Consider the following 23,639-nt stretch of genomic DNA (forward strand, 5'->3'; position numbering starts at 1 on the left):
TCTAATCCATATGACTGGTGTCCTATAAAGGGATTAGCATACAGATGCATGGAGACGGGACCAAGTGAGGACACTATGATAGAAGCCCGGGGAGCAGACTCAGGAGAAACCAATGCTGCCGAGAACTTGAGCTTGGAATTCTAGCACCCAGTTTGTAAGAAGATAAATATCTGCTGTTTAAATCAACCAGTCTGTGGCATTTTGTTATCGAAGCCCTGTTACCATCAACCCCTCTGTCAGACCACCTTGATAGTGGCTTTTAGGGGCACACATTATTTTCCTATAGAAAATAAGAACATACTATATATATTTTGCAACTGATTTTTTGTCTTTTTTTTTTTAAACAAAATAGGTAAATATATGTCATGGTTTATGTCTGTGTCCCCCAGGCCTCATGAGTTTGCATTGTTCATTTGTGATGGTTCATTGTCTAGTGCTTGGATTGATGGTGTCAGTGCTACACCCACATAGAGGTGGAGCCAGGATGTGATGTAATGGCAGGAAGAAGGTGTGTCTTGCTCTTTGCTGGTTCCTGTTTGCTGTTTGCAGCCACCATGAACTGCGGCCCAGCCATGCCTGCCTGCCTTGGAGTCAACTGAGTATGGACTGAAACCTCCAAAAACTGTAAGAAATAAACCTTTCCTTTCCCAACTTGGGCTTGAGATATTTTGTCTCAGTAACGAGTAAAAAGTAACTAAGACAATATACAAGTTCTTGCAGGATTCAAACAGTTGTAATGGATCAACATCAAGAACCACCCCTTGCTAAGGATAGAGCATGTAATCACAAATTTCTAATTCTAGGGTCTACACAATCATGAACAGAGTATCTCAAGGGATCCTCCTTGTATCCTGCATAAGGGACTAGAATATGGATTCATTTCTGGTTGCTGTTTTGCTCTTTATAGTCCTTTATGCTAGCCTCAAACGTGTCAAGCACATGCTGGCAGACATGAGTTCACTCAGGTCTCTCTGAAATGGCTCAACAACTGAAAGGGCACCCCAACTCTGAATGCGCAAATTAATTTTGCTCTCTGAAGGATGGGTCGTAGTGTAACCACAAAATTCCACTTCCGGATTCTTCATGATCATGTACGGTAGAGAATTTGCTAGGGTATGGTCCTCCTCATGCAATACAAACGTCACACAGTGTCCATCTGTTCCAGCTGCCTGGACCATTTCCAGGGCTGTCTTCCTCTCGCCTTCAGTCATTGAGGTCTTCAATCCAGATATTTTTCACTCCAGCTCTTGGTCCTCTCCATCCCGGGGTGGCTTCCGGAATCCTTAGGTGGTGCGGGCTGAATGGAGTCTCCATCACATAGCATGAACCATGCAAGCAAAGGAGGAAGGAAGAAAGCAGCCAGCAACAGAGAGAGTGGGGCGGAGCCGGGCTGGAATGCTATTTTATTATTTTTTAGGGGGTGTAGGGGGTGGAACCTAGGGCTTCACACGTACTGAGTAAGTATGTGCTTTAGCACTGAGCTACTCACCCAGCTCTAACAACTGAATTTTTAAAAGTAACAGCATTCACAGACATGGTCTATGTCAGAATTTACAAATCTTATCACTTCTTTTGTTTAGTACTTGGGCTTGAACCCAGGGCCTTGTGCACATCAGGGAAACACTGAACTGTATCACCAGCCCTTTAAACAATAATTTGAAAATGTTTTCTTTTGAGACAGGTCTTGGTAGGTTGCCCAAGGGGGCCTGGATGTTGTGATCTTCCTGTGTCAGCCTTGGGCATAGCTGGGAACCCAAACATGTGCCACCATTTCCTGTTTTCCCTTGTCTAACAGCTAGATGTCAATGACCTCAATTTTATTAAAACTCATAGAACCTACACTGTAAATGAATGTATTCATTCAAAGACCCATGTTTATAAGAAGGTCCTAGAAAGCAAAGGTGAGCCTGAACACAGACTCCCTAGGGAAAGGACCACCGTGTGGCCTTCTCATATTGTCGTGTAATAGAGATGCAAAACTGAAGGCCCAGGACAAGCCTGGTGATGTACACCTGTATCCTCGCACCCAGGAGGTCAAGGCAGGAGGAACAGAGTGAGTTTGAGATCAGCCTGATCTGCATGGTGAGACCTTGTCCCCAAAACAAAACAAAGATTTCAATGACTTTCTCAAGGTCGTGCCAAGGGTAAATGCCCACCTCCAGAGTTATTCCCATGCTATCACAGTGCCAGTCAACTGGAGAGACCACGTGTACCTTTTCTGGGATTGCTCTACTGAATTTTATTCCTTTAGCTACCCGACAATCACTTCTTATTAACAGAAAATTAAAAACCATAGAAAGAATGTGAGACAGCAACCATATGGTCAACCTGTCTGTCATAGATGAAGGCGAAGAGGGGCCCCCTTGTGTGATCAGTTCTTCCCCTTCCGGTCTCCCAGGTACTTCCGCTTCCGGTTACCCCACACCCCCAGGGCTCGGGTCCTCTCCCGGACTCTCCCTGCAGCTCATCCGTCCTCTCGTCCTCTCTTTGCTCACTGTGCTGCTGCTCTTTTTGTCCTCACTGTCCTTTCAGCCATGGACTTTTCATTGAGGAGCTATTTAGTGCAAGACCAGCCAGCAGATGTTAGAGGAAACAGAAGTCAGGTTAACCTTTCATGAGCTTTAAGAAGCCAGCCCCCTACTGCGGATGCTGCATCTGCTGCTTCTGCACCCTCGAATTCAGCCAACTGGATCTTAAAAAAAGATTATGCCTGTACTGGATGTGTGTAGAATTTTCTTGTTATTGCTTCCAAATAACATGGACCTTAAATGCACACTATTGTGTTCAATAATTGAATGAAAGAAGGAAGCCCCCAGCCTTTACATAGCATTTACATTATGTTAGGTATTAAAAGTAATCCAGAGATGATTTAATGTGTGATAAAAGGTAGACAGTGGGAAATTGGGGAGATAGATCTTTTGCAAAAAAGAGAGAGAACGAGAGATAGAGGGAATGGGAGGGAAAGAGGACAGAGAGAGAATTAAGATGTGCTGTGTGCAGGCACCAGCTCCCCCCACGAACACAATCATTACGTCCTGCAAACGTGGACTAATAAAGATAAGAACTGACCAAGAAAGAGGCAGACAGGCGTGGCCACACAGCACCTGAAGTCCCAAGCACCGGAGAAGCTCAGGTAGGAGGGTTGCTTAGCCCAAGGGTTTGGGACCAGCATGCTCAACAGAGGCAACCCACAGGAGACCCAGTCTCAAGCAGACAAACAAAGCAAAGAAATGAAACCCCCTTTGCAGGTGCTATGTCATCACTTTACAGAGGGGGCTTGGGTATCCATGCAGTTAGAGGTCCTGGCCCCTGGGGTGGTCACAGATAAAAACAGACGACTGTGAATTAATCTTTCTTTTTTCCTCCCAATAGAGTGAGTGAGTGGGCTGGGGGCTTCCTTCTTTCATTCAATTATTAAACACAAAAATATTACCCGAGTGTGCATTTAAAGTCCCAAGTTAAGTACTGGGGACACAAAGTCCAGCAAGACAGGAACCTGGAGTGCAGCAGGGAGGACAGCCGGGTGGGTGAGTCCTGAGGGAAGGTGGGGTCTGGGGATGGTGGAGCTGAGGACAGGGTGCCCTTGCTGCCTGCAGGGTGATGCTGAGCTGTGTCCTGGATGACAGGGGTCAGTAGGTGTGGAAAGCAGGGCCGGCCGTGGCTTTAGGGAGGACAGCAATGGCAGTAGGAGGAGCAAGTGCCAGGCTTGGCCACAGCAGAGGGCAGGCTGGGGGAGCTGTTCATTACCAGATTGGTGAAAGAGGGCCCGTAGAGGGACAGGAGAGGTGGCCAGAGGCAGTCAAGCCAAGCGGACAGTCTTACAGGAGTGTCCTATTATATTAGCATTTTTTATATTAGCATCAATAGCATTAATTTATCTATGGGATCACTTATTTGTTAAGGACACACATGCTTACTGGTAACGTAGTAAACTCCAGACTTTGTTTGTGTATCACTGTCAGGGGTCAATTAGAAAATTTTAAAGAATTAATTAAAGTTAAAAAACAGCCATAAACATGTGACTGAATCTATTATGCATGATAATTTCTCTGGCTCTGTCTTTGACTCTGTCTATGTCTCTGTATCCCCGTCTGTCTGTCTACCTATATATATAGGTTTCAGCATCTCTAACTTTGAAATTGCAAACTGGAAATGTTCCAAAATCTGAAACTTTTGGGGCATCAACATCATAACAATGGAAAATTCTACAACTGACCCTGTGTGATAGTCACAGTCAAAACACGGGTGCACAGCCAGGGATAGAACCTAGTGCCACAGCGCCTGCCTGGCAAGCAAGAGGTCCTGAGTTTGATTCCTGATACCAAAAACACAGGTACACTAAAAACTATGTGCATGACAAAAAAAATGATGTGTTTGAAACGTGAGTAAATTTTGTGTTTAGATTTTGGTCATCACATCACTAATGAAATCTGAAACTCATCTAGTCTTAAGTGTTTTGGATAAGAAACATTTAACATAAATTTTGAGAGGTTGCTAAAAGCCTCTTTTTGTTGATGAGGAAACTGAGGTTCAGAGAGTGGAGTAGCATTCCTGAGGGCACACAGGCAGGGTGGAGACGCCAGGCTGCTTATCTGTCCATGTTAAAAATCCTTCCCCAGCTCCCTGGATGAGAGTGGGCAGGGAGGCTGGCCATCACTGAAAGTCCTGGGAGGTCTCACACCTCATCCACTGGCTGCGTAGATTTGGGCCTCTGGTAGAGCAGCACATCATGGTGGGGAGCACTAATGGAAACACCCCTTATATCATGAGCTAGGGAGCAGAAAAGAAAGACAGGCCAGGCCACGATCCCATATTCTCCCCCAATAACCTATCTTCCTCCCACCAAGCTCCGCCTCTTGAAGGTCCCCGCACCTTCCAATAGCACCCTGACCTGGGGCCACACCTTCAATCACATGGGTCGTTGGGGGACATAGCCAAGACCCAAACAGTAGCAGGAAGCATGGGATTGTGTTTTGGAAGCAGCTCAGAGAGAGAGTCTGGTTCATAAGCACACCTGTGGCCTGAACGGCAGGTAGAACAAGGTGTCTTGGGCAGGGCAAGAATCCGTAATTGGTTGCTGATGGAATTCTGTCAGGATGACCTAGGTTGATTTAAAATGGGCAGAGATAGAAAGTAGAGAGACCAGTTAGGAGAGTTTTTAGCAATGCTGGGGAGAAGTACAGGGCGTTGGACTGGGTGGGGACATGCGGATTGGAAAGAAGACAGTGACATGGAGACCAATGGTCCTAGAATCAAGGGGCCCTGACAACTAGATGTGAGCCTAAAGGGCAGGGATGTAGTCCAGGACCATCTTGAAAGTTGTGAGCTTCAGGTGAAAGAAAGAAATTCGGCTCGGGGAGTACTGGGTTGAGACCATGGCTACCAGTCTAGGCAGTGTGGCCCAGAAGCAGGTTGAACATTTGTCTGGAGAAAGGTCAGGCCCAGGCTGATCTCACGAGGTTACCTCTGAAATGACATGGGGCAGTGCCACCGAGGTCAGAGGGAAGACAGAGGGGAAGGCGGCAGAGGACACAGGCTTGAGAAACAGCCCGTTATGGTAGGAGGAGCAGGAGGATCAAAGGTGACTGTGGATGTGGGAGGACAAGTATGGCAGTGGACAGGTTCAGATGTCAGGGAAGAAATTTCAGTGAGGAGGTGGCATGAATACAAAAATCCCTTCAAAACCCACGGCTGTTAGCCCGCTGTTAGTTATTGTGGCCAAAGAGGAGGTACAGCCCTCAGCCCCTTCTTCTCCCCTGTGGTCACTCTGATTCACTGGAGCTTTTAAAGAAAGATTTTCCTCAGCACACACGGTCCTTGACTCGGGATGGTGTGATTTAGAACTTTCTGGCTCTGGGATGATGTGAGAGTGGTATTCAGTCTGCAAAACTGTACTTTGAATTTGGAGTTGGGTCCAACCCTCTTTGGTGATGCTGGGCAGCACCCCAGCTCCAGTCAGCCCCAGAACCAGGATAGAAAGTGGAGCGCTCCAAAGCGTGTTGTGTGGCCCACCATGCTCTGTGGGTCAGGAGCATGAGGTACATTTTCAGCTTAATAATGTTTTCAACTCTTGCTGGGATTTGGGGGACATGATCCCATCTCAGGCTGGGGAGCATCTGTACTAACAGAAGACAACAACCACCACCAATAACTGGTCTCAGATGTGCAAGGCCTTTGGTTCTAATGTCAACACAGCCCGCTTGCTCTGCGCAGCTCATGGGTTTTACCTCAGAGAGCAGCAGCCTGCCTTCCAGGGTGGGAAGGCTCCTCCTGGTCCACGTCTGGGCTTCTCCTCCAGGGCACTGGCCGTACATGGCTGACTGACCTCCTTCCAAACCTCATGCTAGGCCCAGCTTCTTGTACATCTGGGTCTGGCCAAGATGGCGGCCTGTGCAGGGCCTGGTGTCTCTATTTCTTTGTCCAACATGAATGACCTCTTGTTCCTGTCAGGGATGTCAGGAATCATGTGACTCTTCCAATGAGACTTTGACTGCAGGCAGAGCAGGAAGGAGACAGTGACAGTTTAAGGGGTAACCAGTACTGTGAGCCTGGGCGGGGCAGAGCCTCCGGGCACAGGCTAGGGGTGCTGGGGAGAAGGGAGTATGCTGTCCTGGAGTCAGATGTGGCAAAGAGTGCTGGGGGAAGAGGAGGAGAAAGAGGGGAAGGCGAGAACTGAGAAGGAGCCTTCAGGGATGGAGGAGGATACAGGTGGCTACTGACACATGAGCCCTGCACATTGTCCTCAGACAGATCCCAATTTCTCCTTCCTCCTTCGAGTGTGCAGTGTGGTGCCTCCTGTGGGCACTGGGCTCACTGGTCCGAGTGAGAAGCAGAGACCCTGGCTTGCTGCTCTGTGCTGGGTGAAGACACCCCGTTACCTTCCTGAAGGTCTGCACTTGTGGCCCATTGGACTGTGCCAGGGTTTCTGTGTCTGTCCTCCCACTGGCCTTCTCTGCCTGCCTCTCTGATTTCTGATAGCCTGTGCCATCCCTCCCCTCCCCTTCTAAATATCAGGAACCGGTGCTCTGAGCTCAGCTGTGCAAGAACAGGAGAATCACACTTTGCAAAGAAAGTGCAAGCATCCAAATTCCTTTGCCTTTGTCGGAACCCACATATCACAGAACAAATCTGAATAATTTATCCTCAATAAAGGATGTTCAGCGTATACATCTCAGGTTCTTCCCTGTGTAGCCAAACTCTTGACCTCAGCAGTCACGGTCTAGTTCTTTGAGGACATTTGAACTGCCTGTTGATAAAATAAACATGTGACTGTGTCCAAGTCATCCTGTTGAGTTTTACACATAAGTGTAGTAAAAATATTGCTCAATACTCAGCCTAAAGTATTAGAGGGGGACGCAGATGGGTCTGATGGTGGGCAGCCTCTTTCCCCTGAGAGCCTATTTTTCAGGATAACTATTTTTCTGTTTTTAAGTTTTATTTTTGTAGAATACGTTTGCAGCACATGATTACATTCATTAGTGCCTGTACCTACCAACGCATGCTCGTTCCTTTTGACCCCTGCCCCATCTCTAGCTCTCTTCTCATTAGCAACTCTATCTCCTTGAGAGTAACAGTTAGTCAGTCGCTCACTAGAGATGGAGCCTCACTGTTCAATTTTTTGATAGGATGGTGGGCCTGGTTGGCAGGACTGGCTTTAGATATTCACTCACCAAAACTGAGTGCGAGAGATTTGGATATTAAATTCTATCATTAGCTAACAACATGCGCCTAGGTAAGTCTCTGGGCTCGGTGTTCTCAGCGCTAAGTGAAGAGTTTGGATTCGTTTTGTTTGAGCCATCAGCTCCAGATGAGGTAGGTAGGGGAGGAGGAAGCCCTGGTCGGTAGGTTGTCAGTTTCTGGGATATAAATCATCAGACCTCCCATTTCACAGTATCCATGTGAACTCATCTGGCTGGCAAATTTCCTGAAAATTTAACGCTGGGCTGGGCTCTGGTTAGTGAGTACCAGGACAACCCAGGAGAAGAACAATACTGCACTTTGTTTTAATCCTGACAGTCTATGGTATTATGCATTCAAAAACCTAAAGTGCTACTACGCTTCTAGGATTCTGACACTGGATGCTTTTTTAAATTGTCAGGAGACAATTTAAAGCTCAAAGCTAATTAACCCGCTGGCTTCCTCTCCTCTCCACCCCGTCCTGATGAAGCTGGCTTCTGTCTAGAGGGGAGCACTCCTCCCTCTTTGGGATGATTTTTAACCCAAAGATGGTCTGAGCCGGTCCTGGCCCAGGCGGGGGACTCTGGCCTGACGACTTCAAGAGTCATGCTGAGTTGCTGGCCTCCCGCTGGTCAGGTGGCGGTGACTCACGGCTGTGTTATTTCAGCCCCAGTTTCCCAGGCCGCCTGGAAGCAAGGAAGGCCTGGGAGCTCAGAGAGGAAAAACAGAGAGGAGGAGGAGGAGGAGGAGGAGAAAGGGTCCCGCCTAGGGCAGGGCCTGCTGAGTCGCAGGCAGGTGTGAGTCACTTCTCCCCGCCCCAGCAGCCACACCTTCTGCCCGGGCTCTCAATGCCAGGTGGGGAATCTGCCCAGACCAAGCGGCCACGGCCTCAAGTCCAAACAGGTTTCCTGAAAGCTCCCTCTCATTAAAGCGAATGGAATCAAAGAGGCGGGTGGGCTTCTGCAATGTGATTTCGTCCTTTCCTGCGTGTTTCCCGAGTGCTTCCAGAGAATGCTGCAGAGCAGAAGAGAGAGGCCCCAGGGAGAAGCAGGCTCTGCTCAGGCTGGGGGCTGCAGAGCAGGTTGGGGGTGGGGTGTGGGGGAGGGGGGGATTAGCCAACCCTTCCTGCCTCCTCCAGTCTGCGCCTGGCCAGACTGCTCGAGAAGAACAAGCTGCGAGGTGCTGAGAGGTGCGGAATGTGCTGGCCACAAACCCTCAGGGTTACCAGGTCCTCCAGATCAAGATCTTTCCATTGTGTGCGGAGCACAGAACTGCTATTGAGTTCGGAAGAGGAGGTCTAAACGGGAAGCCTTGGTATACAACCAAGTCTCAAAACCTTAGGGACGCCTTTCACACCCACCGGGGTAGATGCTATCAAAAAACAAGAAATACACACAAAAGAGCAAGTGTTGTGGGGCCCTGGAGAAATCGGAACCCTTCAGTCCTATGAGAATGGAGAACAGGGCAGACTCTGTGGGTACGGGGTGTTGCAGTCCCTCAAGGAATCAACACGAAATTACTGTATGGTCCAGCAATTCCACTTGGGGTGTGTACCCCCCAAAATAGAAAGCAGGGCCTAGAAGAGGTGTCTGTACCCCCATGTAGGATCATTATTCACTGTAGTCAAAAGGTGGAACCAACCTAGGTGGCCCCTGATGGGCAGACACAAATAAACAAACTGTGGCATATCCCCAGGATGGAACAAGATTTGAGTGTAAAAGGAAAGAAATTCTGAATGATATGGATGGGCCCTAAACACACTGTGCTTAGTACAATAAGCCAGATCTAAAAGGTACACACTGTGCGATTCCGTGATTTGAGGTCCCTGGAGAAGCCGTAGTCACAGAGGTAGAAAGATGCATGGGTACTTGAGGCAAGGTGGGCTGGGGAATTCTTAAGGCTCATGGAGGTGTGGTTTGCAAGATGAAAAGAATTGGTGGTGCTGGCTGCACAGCGTGGTGAATGTATTTAATATCACCAAACCTCGATACTTAAAAAATGATTAAGGGTGAGGGGTCTGGCTCGGTGTTAGAGCAGTTGGGTAGCGTGTGCAAAGCTCCTCCGTCCCCGGCACCACTACGTAAATAAATTCAAGTAAGATGGCAAGTTTTATGTTCTATGTATTTCACTGCAATTTGAAAAACGTTTCCACAATAAATGCAAAAAAACCTTGGGAGTTTGAGTCTCCATCTCACGACTTCAGGAGAAATATGAGCTGGCAGAGTGACTTGCCCAATCTGAGCCTGTTTTGCCCTGTGAGATGGAGCTGGGAGGCTGTGGTAAGGTGAAATGAGAGTGTAGCTAAAGCTCCCGGCATGCTTTTGGCACACAGTAAGTGCTCAATAAACGTCAGCTGTTGCTGCTCTTGAGTCCTTGGGGTTCAAGGTTGGAGGTCAGCTAGAGGCTAGCCATGGGCAGGTTTGTCTAAGTTGTCTTTTACATTTGATTTGAAAAATGCAAACAGTAATTTCTTTTTTTTTATCGGTACCAGGGATTGAACTCACGACTACCTGCTTGCAAGGCAGGCACTTACGCTGCTGAGCTAAACCCCCAGCCCGTCAAACAGTAATTTCTTACCTTGCATAGTCATATCCATCCATACATGCATCATGCAGATTTTTGCTTGTATAATAAAGACAAGCTAACACCCGGAGTCAGCATTCTTAATTTGTCTTTTCTGCTAATTTACCAGCCCCCCTTTGCTCCAGGCAAAATCGTTTAGAGGTGTTTTATGTTTATCAACATCATCAAAGACTTTTTTCCCAGTACTGGGACTGAATCCAGGTGTACTCTACCAGAGAACTACATTCTCTTCCCTCTTTCTATTTTCTGTGTTGAGACAGGCTCTGGCTTAGTTGCCTGATTGGCCTCAAAGGTGTGATACTCCTGCCTCAGCCTCCTGAGTCCCTGGGGTTACATATGCACCACCACACCCAGCAATGCCATCAAAGATGGAACACTGGTTTTCTCTAGGGACCACTGGACTACTGCCTGTGATGTTGGTGGTGTCCCCATCAGCTCAGAGGAAGGCCCGCAGGAACTGAGCAGGTCTGCATCTGGACTCATGCAGGACATCTGCTAAGTTTGACCCCTACTCCAAGAACCTACCAGGGGCTCTGTCCCCACAAGACCCGCTTCCACTTCCTGCTGTTGCAGTCAGCAGGTGGCCTCCACAGGAGGGAGGTTCAGGAGGTGGGGCCAGGGAGAAAGGCAAAGGGTCCTGGGGAGACCACATGGAAGGTAGCAATGCCTTGAGATCTGAAAGCCTTGACATCTTTGGGTCAGTGTTTAAGGCAGAAATACGTACTGTTATAGATTTAAAACTGATGTTCAACCTAACGCAGCAGAATTAAATCACCATGGTGCTGAGGAAAGTTGCCAGCATAAATAGAGACGTGGAGAAGGAGAAGCTAGGCATTGAGGCATTGTGAGTTCTCCTATGTGTTGCTGTATGAGCCGTTGGTTCTCCTGGAGGAGCTCTGGTCCTTACATCGAGCATTGCTTCCTGGCTCCAGAGGGGAAGACATGGGCTGGGGATTTAGCTCAGCGGCATAAGCACCTGCCTTGCAAGCAGGCAGTCGTGAGTTCGGTCCCCGGTACCGATAAAAAAAAAAAAAAAAAAAAAAAAAAACAACAGAGGGGAAGACGTGTACCCCTTGGTCTCCAGGATGAACTCGTCACGCTGGCTTCCTGGCATGTACTCGACTGTGCTTGTCGCTGGAGGAGCTCGGGCCTCCGTGTTGCTGAGGATGGCTGTGATGTTTTCAGGACAGCCCTGGTCTTGTTGTGAGTGTGGCTTCTCGGCTCCAGCATAGAACCCTCAGTCTATCAGCGCAGCTCCTTCACCCTGCTGGCATGGACTTTCTAGCTTCCACTGCTGACCTTAGGCCTTCCCAGCAGGGATCCGTAAAAGAGACTGGCATGAGTCCTTCTTGTGGGCTCTAGACCTCCAGTTGGACCCATGGGAGGCACTGTCATGAGCTCTAGGTCTTCATCTGGACTCATGCAGGACATTGGTGTGGGATTAGGCCCTTGGTTAAATATTCTGTGTCTTTGGTGTTGTGGACAGATTTCCTGCAGTTTCTTGTGTTAATTCTGGGTGACCATCACAAAACAATATTACGAACTCCATGTCCTGATTCAAATTGTTCTCTGCACAACCCCTGATGCAACAGTTACCATGCCGACAAATATTTCCAGAAGAGCGCTTCTCACTGGAGGTCCTCTGCCCTCTCAGGGGCCCAGAACCCACACCGGAGACTTCGTGAGTGGCACAGTCTTGTGATACCCTGCTGTAACTGGTAGGTGTACGGGTCAGGGGTCACACGGCCCCCTTGCCTCCGCCTCCTGAGCAGCTGGGGTTATAGGCCTGGACCCCTGTGCCTGTCTCAGCTGACTGACCTTTCCTTATCTTGGCTTGTCTTCTCATCTCTTTTCTTTTCCCTCTTCTTTCCTCTCTCCTTTCCTTCCTTTCAGCTTTATCTTTATATTCACACACATGTGAATATCAGCACACTGCCAGCTAGAGGCTATGTTTGTTTGTTTTTGCAGCAGAGATATTAACATTTAAAACGTGATCTGGTAAACAGGGCAAATTTCCTTTATAAAACACCGGCCTCTTACTTTACAGTGTTCGTCCAAACTTGCTTCCTATCTTGTTCCACATCCGGGAAGTCTTTGTCCAACTCGAAATCCATCCAGATGTCATGGAGGATTCCATCTGAGACGCAGCTTTATGGGCCCCAGATAGAGGTGGTGAGGAGCTGGAAGAAGCATCCCTAACTGCTCTGCAGGGAGCTGCGGAAGAGGAAGAGGCCCTGGAGCCCCCACCTACCCACCCACTGGACTACGTCTCTGTCCTCTGTAGCACAGGTGGCAAAACGGTGGCCAGCACACTGAGTCCCCTGGCTGGGCTGCAGGGCTGTCTCCGGGGACAACTGAGTGGCCTTGGGCGACTTACGGCACTGCTTTGTGACATTGTAATCTGCCTGCTGCGTGTGTGTCGGGTGGATTTCATAATAACGTGCAACATGGTTGCTGGGGAAGTGCAGGTGCACTAGAGATTCCAGCTACTAGGATCAGGACTATAATACTGCAGTGTGGTATTTTCATTTATTTTGGGTGCCCAGGATTGACCCCATGAAACATGAAATCTCCCACTGAACTAGACCATCTGGAACATGGTATATTTATAAAGATGAAACAAGAGACCCTATTTCCATTTATTTAGATTTTTTTGAGCCAGGATCTCATTATGTAGCCCAGGCTGGCCTTAAACTTATAGCCATCCTCCTGCTTCAGCCTCAGAAGTGCTGGGCTGGAGGTGCACACCTCCACACCTGGTGGCATTCCTCTACTATAGTGACTGTTCTGCTCAGTCTCCTAGGTGTTAGCAGTCCTAGGATTGCAGGCTCATACCAGCACGACTGGTTAGAATCTATTTACTTTTAAGTATGCAGTCATCAACTCTTACTTCTCTGTGACATAAAAGAATCTATAGATTATATAAAACTGGTCAAAATGTCATTTTCTTTTCCTCTACTCTGGAAATGAGAAGCCATTATCATAATATGGGCACCAAAGAATGCTTGCAAAATTAGCAAATAGGATTAGTGAAGAAAGAGGCCAAGAAAAAGGTTTTTTGTTTTTTGTTTTTTGTTTTTAAACAGAATCTCACTATGCAGTTCCGGCTGGCCTTGAACTTGCTGTGTCACTCAGGCTGACCTCAGGCTTGTGGTGATCCTCCTGCTTCAGCCTCCTGAGGTCACCACCATGCCTGGCCTAGAAAGAGAGCTGTAAGATGTTTTCTCTTGGGGCTGGGGATTTAGCTCAGTGGCATAAGCGCCTGCCTTGCAAGTGTGCGGTCGTGAGTTTGATCCCTGGTACCGAAAAAGACAAAAAAAAAAAAAAAAAGATGTTTTCTCTTAAAGACAACTTTAAGACAGGAAGGCTAAGGCCAAGTTCGGCGTTCATTCAGATGGTAGCTGCTCTCCATAACATCCCTGGTAAATGGTATTTTTGTGGAAGATGAGGTGTAAGACAGTCCAAAGAAAGGTGAGGGGTCACTATGGGACCAAACGCCAGGCTTGTGAACATTGTGAGGAGTCTGGGGAACCCCAACAGGACACTCAGAGTGGTCCCACCCCAGCAGCACACAGGGACACCTGCAAGGACCCTTCTGCCGGGGCTCCGTTTGCAGTGATTAAATCAGGAGGCTGGGAGGGTCAGCCCCAGCCGGGGTCTGTCCTCCACCTCTCTGCAGATGGGTGTAGCACATGTGTGAGGTGTCGGGCTCAGCACTGCAGAAATAAACACAGCACCGAAACCCTGGACTGGGCCAGGGCTCCTCAAACTCCAGGGTCCTGGGAAGAACTTGGGGACTTTATTAAACTCAGACTGTGACCCAGCAGGGTGCAGAGGTGGGAGGGTGAGGGAGCAGGAGGCTGAGAACCCACATTTCTGAGAGACCCTGGGAGATGTCACTCTGCACTAGAGGGATCCTGTTTGACTCTTCAAGCCCTTGCGCTGTGTATAAAGCAGCGCAGGCCATGGCTGCATTTCTACAGGAGATTCAACATCAATGACCTGCAGGGCGCTTTGTGCTTCAGGGGGACGTGTGTGTGTGTGTGTGTGTGTGTGTGTGTGTGTGTGTGTGTGTGTGTGTGTAGGAGGCTTCTCCCCTCAAGCTGTTTACAGTTCAGCCCCTGATAGAGGGCCTTTCAGTAAAGTGAAGGTAAAACTTCCTGACCAGCAGGACTCTGAGGATGGTGACAGGGAGGGGGTGTTAGGTGGGGGATATTAACAGATGGGAGGTTTTTTCCCTTCAGGAAGGGGCTGGAGGAAGAACTCTGTGCAAAACAGAGGAAGGTGAGAAATTCAGGGGAGAGGTGGAAGAAATTGATGAGGGGGAGATTAAATACAAGAGTTAGTTGGGCCTTGAGTTCTTTTTGTTTTGTTTTGTTTTGTTTTGTTTTGTTTTTGGTACTGGGGAGTGAAACCAGAGCCTTCATACTGAGCTCTTTTTCAATAGTTAAAAAAAAAAAAAAAAGAATTTTTAAAAATAGTAATTAAAAAAAATTTTTTTTGAGACAGGATCTAGCTAAATTGCTAAATTGTCTGGACTGGGTTTGAACTTGTGATCATCTTACCTCACCAGAGTGCTGAAATTACACGTGTGCACTGCCAGGATGAATACTGGGGTTTTAAGAAAAGGGGTCTGAGTGCGGCCATCGTGGTGCACATGTGTAATCCCAATACTCAGGAAGCTGAGGCAGGAGGATCACTCCAAGTCCAAGGCTATCCTTGTCTACATAGTGAGTTCAAAGCCAGCCTGGACTACAAAGTGAGCCCCCATTTTTAAATAAATAAATCAGATTCCTTTTTCCAGCAGATACTGAAATAAATGCCTTTGATATCATTTCACGAGCTTAGATACAATTAAGTTTTCTTTTTTTAAAGAGTAGTATGGATTTTTTTTTTCTCTTAAAAAGTGATAGCTGAGGGGCTGGGGATTTAGCAAGCGGCATAAGCACCTGCCTTGCAAGCAGGCGGTCATGAGTTTGATCCCTGGTACCGATTAAAAAAAAGAAACAAACAAACAAAAAAAAAGTGATAGCTGCACTTGATAGAAAATTAGAAAATACAGAAAAGCGTAACAGAAAATCAAAAGGCCAGGAACTCTGAGGAAAGAGGCTTGGTACTGCAGGTGAGAACACCTCACCCCTGGATCTGAGGTCTCCTGGGGAAACCCTTGCTGGCAAATTTCTTTTCTCTGGAATCCTCAGATAAACCGGGCACACAAACTCATGCTCACGTAAAATTTCTCTAGTTTATCTGGTCCCCAGTCTAAAAGAGAGGAAAAAAAAATTAGCTGAAGGCTGTCTGCTCTTTGCACTTGACCCTCAAAGCCCCCCACAGAGTCCCTGTGCAGAGGGCAGCGTCCCCGGGTACCAGCGTCAGGACCAAGGTTCACGGGCACAGCATTCTGCCCAATTCCTCTCAGCGGGCAGTGGCAGAGTAGAAAGCGCCCAGATTCCTTCCTGTGTCGGCAGTGGGTGGGACAGACGGACGCAGGTCTCTGGGGCCTCCTCCAAGCCTGTCACCTGTCTGGCCCCGGCTCTGCTGAGCCTGGCAGGCTGGGCACAGGCTTGCGACACCACCGCCCTCTGCTTAGAAGAGCAGAACATACCCGCCAGGTGCTCCGAGCTGGGGACAAACCGGCTCCACCTGCCCGGTGCCCACAGGATTGGGAACACCTCTGACAATTGTCGCATAAGCTTGAGCACAAACTACATTAATTTATTTTTGTCTGTTTGAGACGGGGTCTCACTGTGCAGTTCAGGCTGGCCTTGTGCTCAACTTTCTAGCCCAGGCTGGTCTTGCACTCACAAGGATCCTGCTGCCTCAGTCTCCTGAGTGCTGGGATTACAGGTGTGCATCATCATGCCCAGCTAACTACATTTTTTTTTTTTAATTGGTACCCGGGATTGAACTCATGACTGTCTGCTTGCGCGTATGCCGCTGAGCTAAATCCCCAGCCCCTACATTATTTTTTAAAAAGGGTGGTATGAGGTGGTTTTTTTTTTTTTTTTTTTTTTTTTTAATAAAAAGTAATAGTTGGGGCTGGGAATTTAGCTCAGCGGCATAAGCGCCTGCCTTGCAAGCAGGCAGCCGTGAGTTCGATCCCCGGTACGGATAAAAAGGAAAAAGAAAAATAAATAAATAAATAAATAAATAAATAAAAATTAAAAGTAATAGTTGCACTTGATAGAAAAAATTTAGGAAACCTAGAAACGTATAAAGAAGAAAATGAAAATCACCACAACTCCACTATCCAAAGACAAACCCCGGATAGATTTTGGGAAATTTCTTTCTGTCCTTTGAAAAGAAATTAACTTGTTGGATAAATGTGTAATAACCTACCGTGGCTGTACACTTTTTTTTTTTTTTTTTTTGGTTTGTTTTATATTGGGGATTGGACCCAGGGACTTTTACTGAGTTATATCCCAGCCCTTACTTTATTGTTTGAGACTGGGTTTCATGAAGTCACTAAGTTGAAATTGAACGTGTGATCCTCCGGCCTCAGCCTCCCAGAGTGCTGTGATGACAGGTTCAGCACTGTGCCCAGCTGGGGTCTTTTTCCAAATTTTATTTTACCATAGCATGTCTGAGACTCAGAGGTAGATGACACGTGGATTCCCTTGTGCTTACTGCATGACAAAGAGTGATGTCACGTACACAGTTTTGCTACTCCACTTGGCCACCTAACACTCTGGTTCAACAGAGCTAAGACAGACGCTCATCTTGCTCCCCTAGCATGCTCGGTCCACTGAGGAAAGCACCACTTCTGTGGCATGAATCTTCCCTGGTAGCTCACGCCCTTCATTATAACCAGGCACAGCCTTTGGTAACAGAATCATCCCATCCCCATCCCTTGCTGACATTGTTATCAGATGCAGCAAACTGTATCTTCGGTAGGAATTGGGTGGGTGAGAAGGCAATTGTGCCCACCACGGAAGCACCCTTGGGAATATAGGGACCCAGAAATAGGGTGCCAAAGAGCCCCGCTTGGGTTGTATAAAATTACCTGCATATCATTGCACTGTTTGCTTAGCTGACTACTTAATCCGCCCACAGGAAATTTTCATATTAAACGTTCATTACTTTCTCAGCTGCTAGCTGCCATCCTCATGAGGAAGCTGTTTCGACAGCGCTGGTGAACCCTGACAGCACTGGAATTCTAAGCGTGGCCCAGGCTGGCCCTTCCTTGGGAGAGGTGACCCAGCGGGGCCTGTGAGCAGTGGCGCTCCCTCCCCAGGGGACTGTCAGGGTCTCCCAGAAAACTCTGGACAAGGCTGGGCTCTGGGCTACACCCTGGATGGTGACTCAGCCCCTCTGAGGCTGGGGTGCAGGTGTGGAGCTGTCAGACGCTGTGAGTGACAGCAGGACAGTGCTTCTCATTAAAGGGGCCGCACAGTGGAGCCATCTGGGGGAGATTTTAAAAAGAAATTAAAGTACCCGAGCCTCGTCCCAGAAAAAAATGATGCAGAGTCTCTGGGAGGATACGTTTTCCCAAGGATCGTAGGTCCAGAGCCCCAGGCATCCAGGATGAGAAAGGCAGGGCTCTAACCTGTGTCTTGCTCCCTGGCCCTGCGAGCTGTGCACGCCGCGGGAGGCGGAGCGTTGACAATGGGCGGCACCGCTGGGAACCTGGACAGTGGGTCAGGTCTTGGCTTCCCTTCTCATGTTTGCTGTGTGACGTCAGTGAGTCCCCGAGCCTCCAGGGTTGGGCTTCCTGTCCACCAAACTGCAGGCGCTTGCTCTTTGTACCATCCCTGGTGTTCCCAGACTTTTTTCTTCTTCTTTGATCAATAGTTTACTGGGTTTTATTTGGTGATAAGCCAGGTGTTATGGCGCAGGCCTGTAATCTTAGTACTCGGGTGAGGTGGGAGGATCACTGTTGGTTCATAGCCAGTTTGGGCTACAGAGTGAATCCAAGGCCAGCCTGCAATGCCTAGGGAGATCCTAGCTAAAGACACGTTGCCATTACTAGCCTCAGAATCCCGCCTTGCTACAAGCACCCTGAGCCCATCCTCCTTGCTGCTTTCTTTTTTTTTTTTTTCTCCTTGCTGCTTTCTGCCACAGTTCTGGAAGTCCTCTCTCTTGAATGTCTTTACTTTTGCCATCATGGCAGCTGTGATGCCCTGACTCAGTTGAAAACATTCACTTAGGGGCTGGGGGTTTAGCTCAGTGGCATAAGCGCCTGCCTTGCAAGTGTTCGATCCCTGGTATCAATAAAAAAGGAAAAAGACAGAAAAAAAAAGACGTTCACCTTTCATGGTCATTTTGACTTGTGGGGAGAGCTGAAGTCACACGGTGCCAGAGCTGGCGAATAAAATCATGGTGTCCTGTTTTTATGAAGCTGTCTTCTTACTGGATGGCACACAACATCCACCATATTTTATTTTAATTTTATTTTATTTGTACCAGGGATCAAACTCAGAACCATGCACTTGCAAGGCAGGCGCTTATGCCGCTGAGCTAAATCCTCGGCTCACCATATTTTTTTTATCACACTGGTAAAGACACAAAAAGACAGAACTGTTTTAGAAAGTGACAGAAACAGTGGGACAAATATGTTTGAAGTAAGGTGGAGTGTTTTGTAGGAGGTTAATGGCAAAGTTTTTTTTAATGTAATGATTTTTGAAAAATTTTAAATACTGTATTTTTCAATCACCTCTTGTGTATAGGTCTTCATGTAAGTGCTAAAAATATTGACAGCTATGCAATTATAATTCTTTTCTGTTAATCTTCCGGTTTAAATTTTGAAGATAATTTATTCTTTGTTTTGTTTACTTGTTTTATATTTTTTTTAGACAGGTCTCACTATGTAGCCCAGCCTGGCCTTGAACTCACAGTGATCCTCCTGACTCAACTGCTGAGTGCTGAGATTACAGATATGCAACACCAGGCCCAGGGACAATTTATTTATTTATTTATTTTTGTCTTTTTCCTTTTTATCGCTACTGAGGATCGAACTCAGGACTGCCTGCTTGCAAGGCAGGTGCTTATGCCGCTGAGCTAAATCCCCAACCCCGACAATTTATTCTTAAAAGGGGACTCCCTCTTTTTGCTCTGCATGGTGGAGCATGCTTGTAATACTTGGGAGGCTGAGACAGGAGGACTGCAAGTTGGAGGCCAGCCTGGGCAACTTAAGGAGACCCTGTCTCAAAATAACAAATAAAAAACAACTTGAACATAGCTCAGTGGCAGAGTGCTTACCTAGCTGGGGTTACATCTCAGCAGTGAAGCAAGTGCTAGCATGTATGAGGTGCTGGGTTCAATCCTCAGTGCTAAAAAAAAATAAATAATTGCAGAACCAGGCATGGTGGCACATTCCTGTAAGAGGATCATGATGAGTTCGAGACCAGCCTGGGCTACAAAGTGAGATCAAGGCCAGCCTGAACTGTGTAGTGAGACCCTGTCTCAAAAAGACAAAAAACAGGGCTGGGGATTTAGCTCTGTGGCATAAGCCCTGCCTGGCAAGCACAAGGTCATGAGTTCAATCCCTGGTACCAAAAATAAATAAACAAATAAAATTGCTACTTCACATGCTCCAAATATATTTCAAGTATGTAAATATTTAAAAAAAAAAGACAAAAAACAAAACAAAAATCACACGCATGAAGTAGTTGACAAAGCAGTGTGTCTGGCTTCGAGGAGAAGGTGACACTGAGATTGTCCAGCAGGATGCTAATCAGATCTGGCTTCTTTCTCCTGCTTCATCAGAGCTGGCTGTCTCAGCAGCTCCATTTTCTGCGGGTGACTCTTCAATTTCTCTTACATTTAATGTTAGCAAGCACTTCGTGCTTCCCTCATGCTCACCTCTGCCTGTTGCTCTGCAGTTTCCTGCTTCTTGTTCGGCTGGTTCCTCTTCGTGTTTGAATCCCTTTCAGTCTCTCGGGAGCAGGTCTGGATGCCGCCTCACCCGTCTCTCAGGGGTTCCCCCTGACCGGCCCTTTCCAGGCATCTGGCGAGGCCTGGTGTTTTGGGGACAGAGCTGCGCTGGCTGCACTTTGCCATTTTTGTCACTGCTGGAGCCCTTGTTTTCAAGTCTCTGAAACGGCTCCAGGCGTCTTTTCATTCATGAAATCCTATCTGGACTACTGATATTCATTTAAAGGTCTAGAAGTGGACACGGCCCTGGGGTGCACTCCTGGGGGACACCGGGAAACCTGACTTTAAATTTGCACCACGTCATCTTGTGATGCAGTCAGATTTTTACAGGGAGTGTGAAAAATGGTAAGAATCCTTTGGGAGACTTTCCTTTCCATAAAGAGAATTACTGGTCAGTTTGAGGTAGAATAAAACAAGGAAAGGGAGTGGATAGGGATGGTAAAGGCCTGGGGGAACCAACAGGTGTCCCAGTCTTGGGCCACAGATGTCAGTGGAGGAGGGGACCCTGGGTGACACACCCATGGGAGACAGCACAAGTCAGATCTGAAGTAGAGGCAAGAATGTGGGAAGTTGTGGCCCTTGCTGGGGTCCACCACCTTCTTCTTCTTTTTTTTTGGTACTGGGAATCGAACTCAGGACCTTGCACTTGTCAGGCAAGCGTTTAGAGTGCTGAGCTAAATCCTCAGCCAGGTCTACCACCTTCTTCCATGAAGGTGGGGTGGACAATGAGAGGGGGAGACCTTCGCTCTTGAATGACAGTACAGTAATGATCAGATGAACACTGTGTGGGTCAGTTTTCTGTCACTGTGACAAAATGCCTGAGACAATCAGCATAAAATGAGGAAAGGTTGACTTTGGCTTGCAGTTTTGGAGAGCCCATGTGTGGTTGCTTTGCACCTGTGGCGGCACCGTACATCATGGTGGGAACACAGGGAGGAGGAGGAGGAGGCTTCTCACCTCATGGAGGCTGAGAAACAAGAGAGAGAAAAGAAGGGGCTGGTGTCCCACAATCCCCTTCAAGAGAAGTCCCCAGTGACCCAGCTTCCTCCCACTAGATCGCATCTCTTAAAGGTTCCATCACCTCCCAACAGCACTGCAGTCTGGGGACCCAGACTTCAGCACACGGGCCTTTGGGGACATCTAGGATCTAAAGCAGAGCGCATACAAAGTAAGGGCAACATAAACTGCTCCCGGAGTCACCCCATTAGGTGACCCATCACCTTGGTTAATGACCACTAATCTGTATTTATTGTTTGCCAGCAGGTTAATAATGCTTTTTAGTGATCCTAGAGAAGAAAACAATTAGGAAAGTACAGCCTAGATGACCGAATGACCTGCTTGGAGCCTGGACTTTTATCTGGCTGATCAGCTTGGGCCCTGTAATAAGCACAGCCCACTATGTCCTTTAATTACGGAGGGCCAGTTTCTCATCTCCTCAGGAACTTCCAAGCACGTGACTCAGGGCAGACTCTCCTCTCATCCGTACCCCACTCAGCGGCTGTGCTCTTCAATTGCTCATGCTTTACAGAGATTCAGCCATGGAACTGCCTTAAAATGTCCACGTAGTGATTTCAACTTTTTATTGAAATAAGACATTTAGAGAAATATACACAGATCATACATGTGCAGTTGGGTGCATTTTCATATCCATGGACATACCATGGCCCCAGGTCAGGAAACAAAATATTAGGGCTGGGGATTTAGCTCAGGGGCACTAGCACCTGCCTAGCAAGCAGGAGGTCGTGAGTTCAATCCCCAGAACCAAAATAAAATACCCTCACCCCAGAAGCCTCTCTCTCACCCCTCCCATTGCTCCCATGGTAAGCACCACCTGAATTCCAACACCTTACACGATTGTTATCTGGTTTTGAATGTTTCCATTTTCACAGTTAATCGCTTTAAATCTGTTTCAGAGGGTAGAGTTTCCTTGTTAATGTTTCTACCTCAGCAATCATAGTGCTAAAGGCTGCTTTTTTGTTTTATTTTCAAGACAGTGTCTTGACTAGCATGCGTGAGGCCCTGGGTTCAATTTTCAGTGCTGCGAGGGAGAGGGAGAGGGATTAGGTAGCTCTTGTAATCTAAAGGTCAGATCTCTAAATATGCTATTTGGGAGTCATGACTGGCCGAAGATTTGTGATCTCCTGCCTCAGCTTCCCTCCACCTGCTGGGATTATAGGCATTTTCTGTGATACCTGGATAGCAATGGATATTCTCTTTATCCTCTTTTTCCTTAGTGCCCTAAAGTGAACTGGACAAGTTTGACACTTGTAAAATCAGATCTCTGTGTGTGTGTGTGTGTGTGTGTGTGTGTGTGTGTGTGTGTGTGTCTGGGTGTCTGTGTCTCTCTTTCATTGTGCTGGCAATTGCTTGATGGAACCCAGGGTCTAACACACGCTAAGCCATTGAGCTGTACCCTCAGCCTCTGGACCAAGTTTTTCTTGAATGCGACCATGAGCATCCTACTCAGTCCTGTGATGTGCTGGCCTTTGTGTTAGAGAATGGGCTTTGCTAGGGGAGTCATTCTTCAGCCCAAAGTGTGCATTTAGAGACCTGATCTTCGGATTGTAAGAGGAACTTAATTTCTTCCCCCTGCCCACCTCCCAGTACTGGAAATCGAACCCAGGGCCTCACCCATGCTAGGCAAGGGCTCCTCCACTGAGCCACACCTCCAGCTCTCCAGTTCCTTAAGAGACCAGTTGTAAAGAGGATTTATTTAATGAAAGACACAGTGGAGGAAATTCTGCTGTTCCCAGGACAAGCCTTCCATTCTCAGTTCAGTTTCTACTCGTCAGCTCTGGCCAAACTTGCCTTTGTCTGTTCACCTTTCTCTGAGATTCTGAGATTGGGGCTGTGAGGAGGGAAAGGCCTTGGAAAGACCCACTGGGTCACAGTTCAGTTCATCGCACCGAACACACATCTGTTCATAGACCCCACTCACACTGTCGTAATTATGGGGCCTAACAGCTAGGAAGGAGGCAAACTCCTCTGTATTCATGCTGAAAACATCCAAAGGTCAGGGCTCTGCCTCAGTTTACAATTCCCCCAGACAAGAATCCTGGACTCACCTGCGGCAGCCAGCGAGGTAATCACTTTATGAGGTGATGTCATCCTGTCCGCTCTGGGCTTGGGGTCAGCAGATTCCTGGATCGGTGCCTCCTTATCTAGGGCACCTGAGTGCCGGGGTGTCTTCATCCTGGGTTTGCAAGCACTACTCACAGACTGCGTAAATAATTGTTTACATCTATGTGTACTTTCTTAAAAATAATACTCAGAATTGAACCCAGGACCTTCACACTGAACTACATACAACTCCTCCTGCCCTCTTTTGTATTTTGAGACAGAGTCTTACTAAGTCTCTGAGTTGCCTAAGTTAGACTCAAACTTGTGATTTTCCTGCCTCAGCTTCCTGGAGTGGAAGGACTACAGGTGTGCACTGCCTTGCCCTGCTGGTATTATGTTTTGAAGCCACAGAGGTCTGTAACTGTGATTAATTGAATGCAAATTTT

At 47.6% G+C, this 23,639-nt stretch overlaps 1 pseudogene; it reads right to left on the reverse strand.

Annotated features, from left to right (window-relative positions):
* Positions 1 to 876: 876 nt before the first annotated feature.
* On the reverse strand, positions 877 to 23,325 carry LOC100720782 (DNA-directed RNA polymerases I and III subunit RPAC2-like; annotated as a pseudogene).
* Positions 23,326 to 23,639: the final 314 nt, after the last annotated feature.

This window comes from Cavia porcellus, unplaced genomic scaffold, assembly GCF_034190915.1.
Source record: "Cavia porcellus strain 051 isolate PalLab524CR breed Dunkin Hartley unplaced genomic scaffold, mCavPor4.1 scaffold_13, whole genome shotgun sequence".
Classification (NCBI taxonomy): domain Eukaryota; kingdom Metazoa; phylum Chordata; class Mammalia; order Rodentia; family Caviidae; genus Cavia; species Cavia porcellus.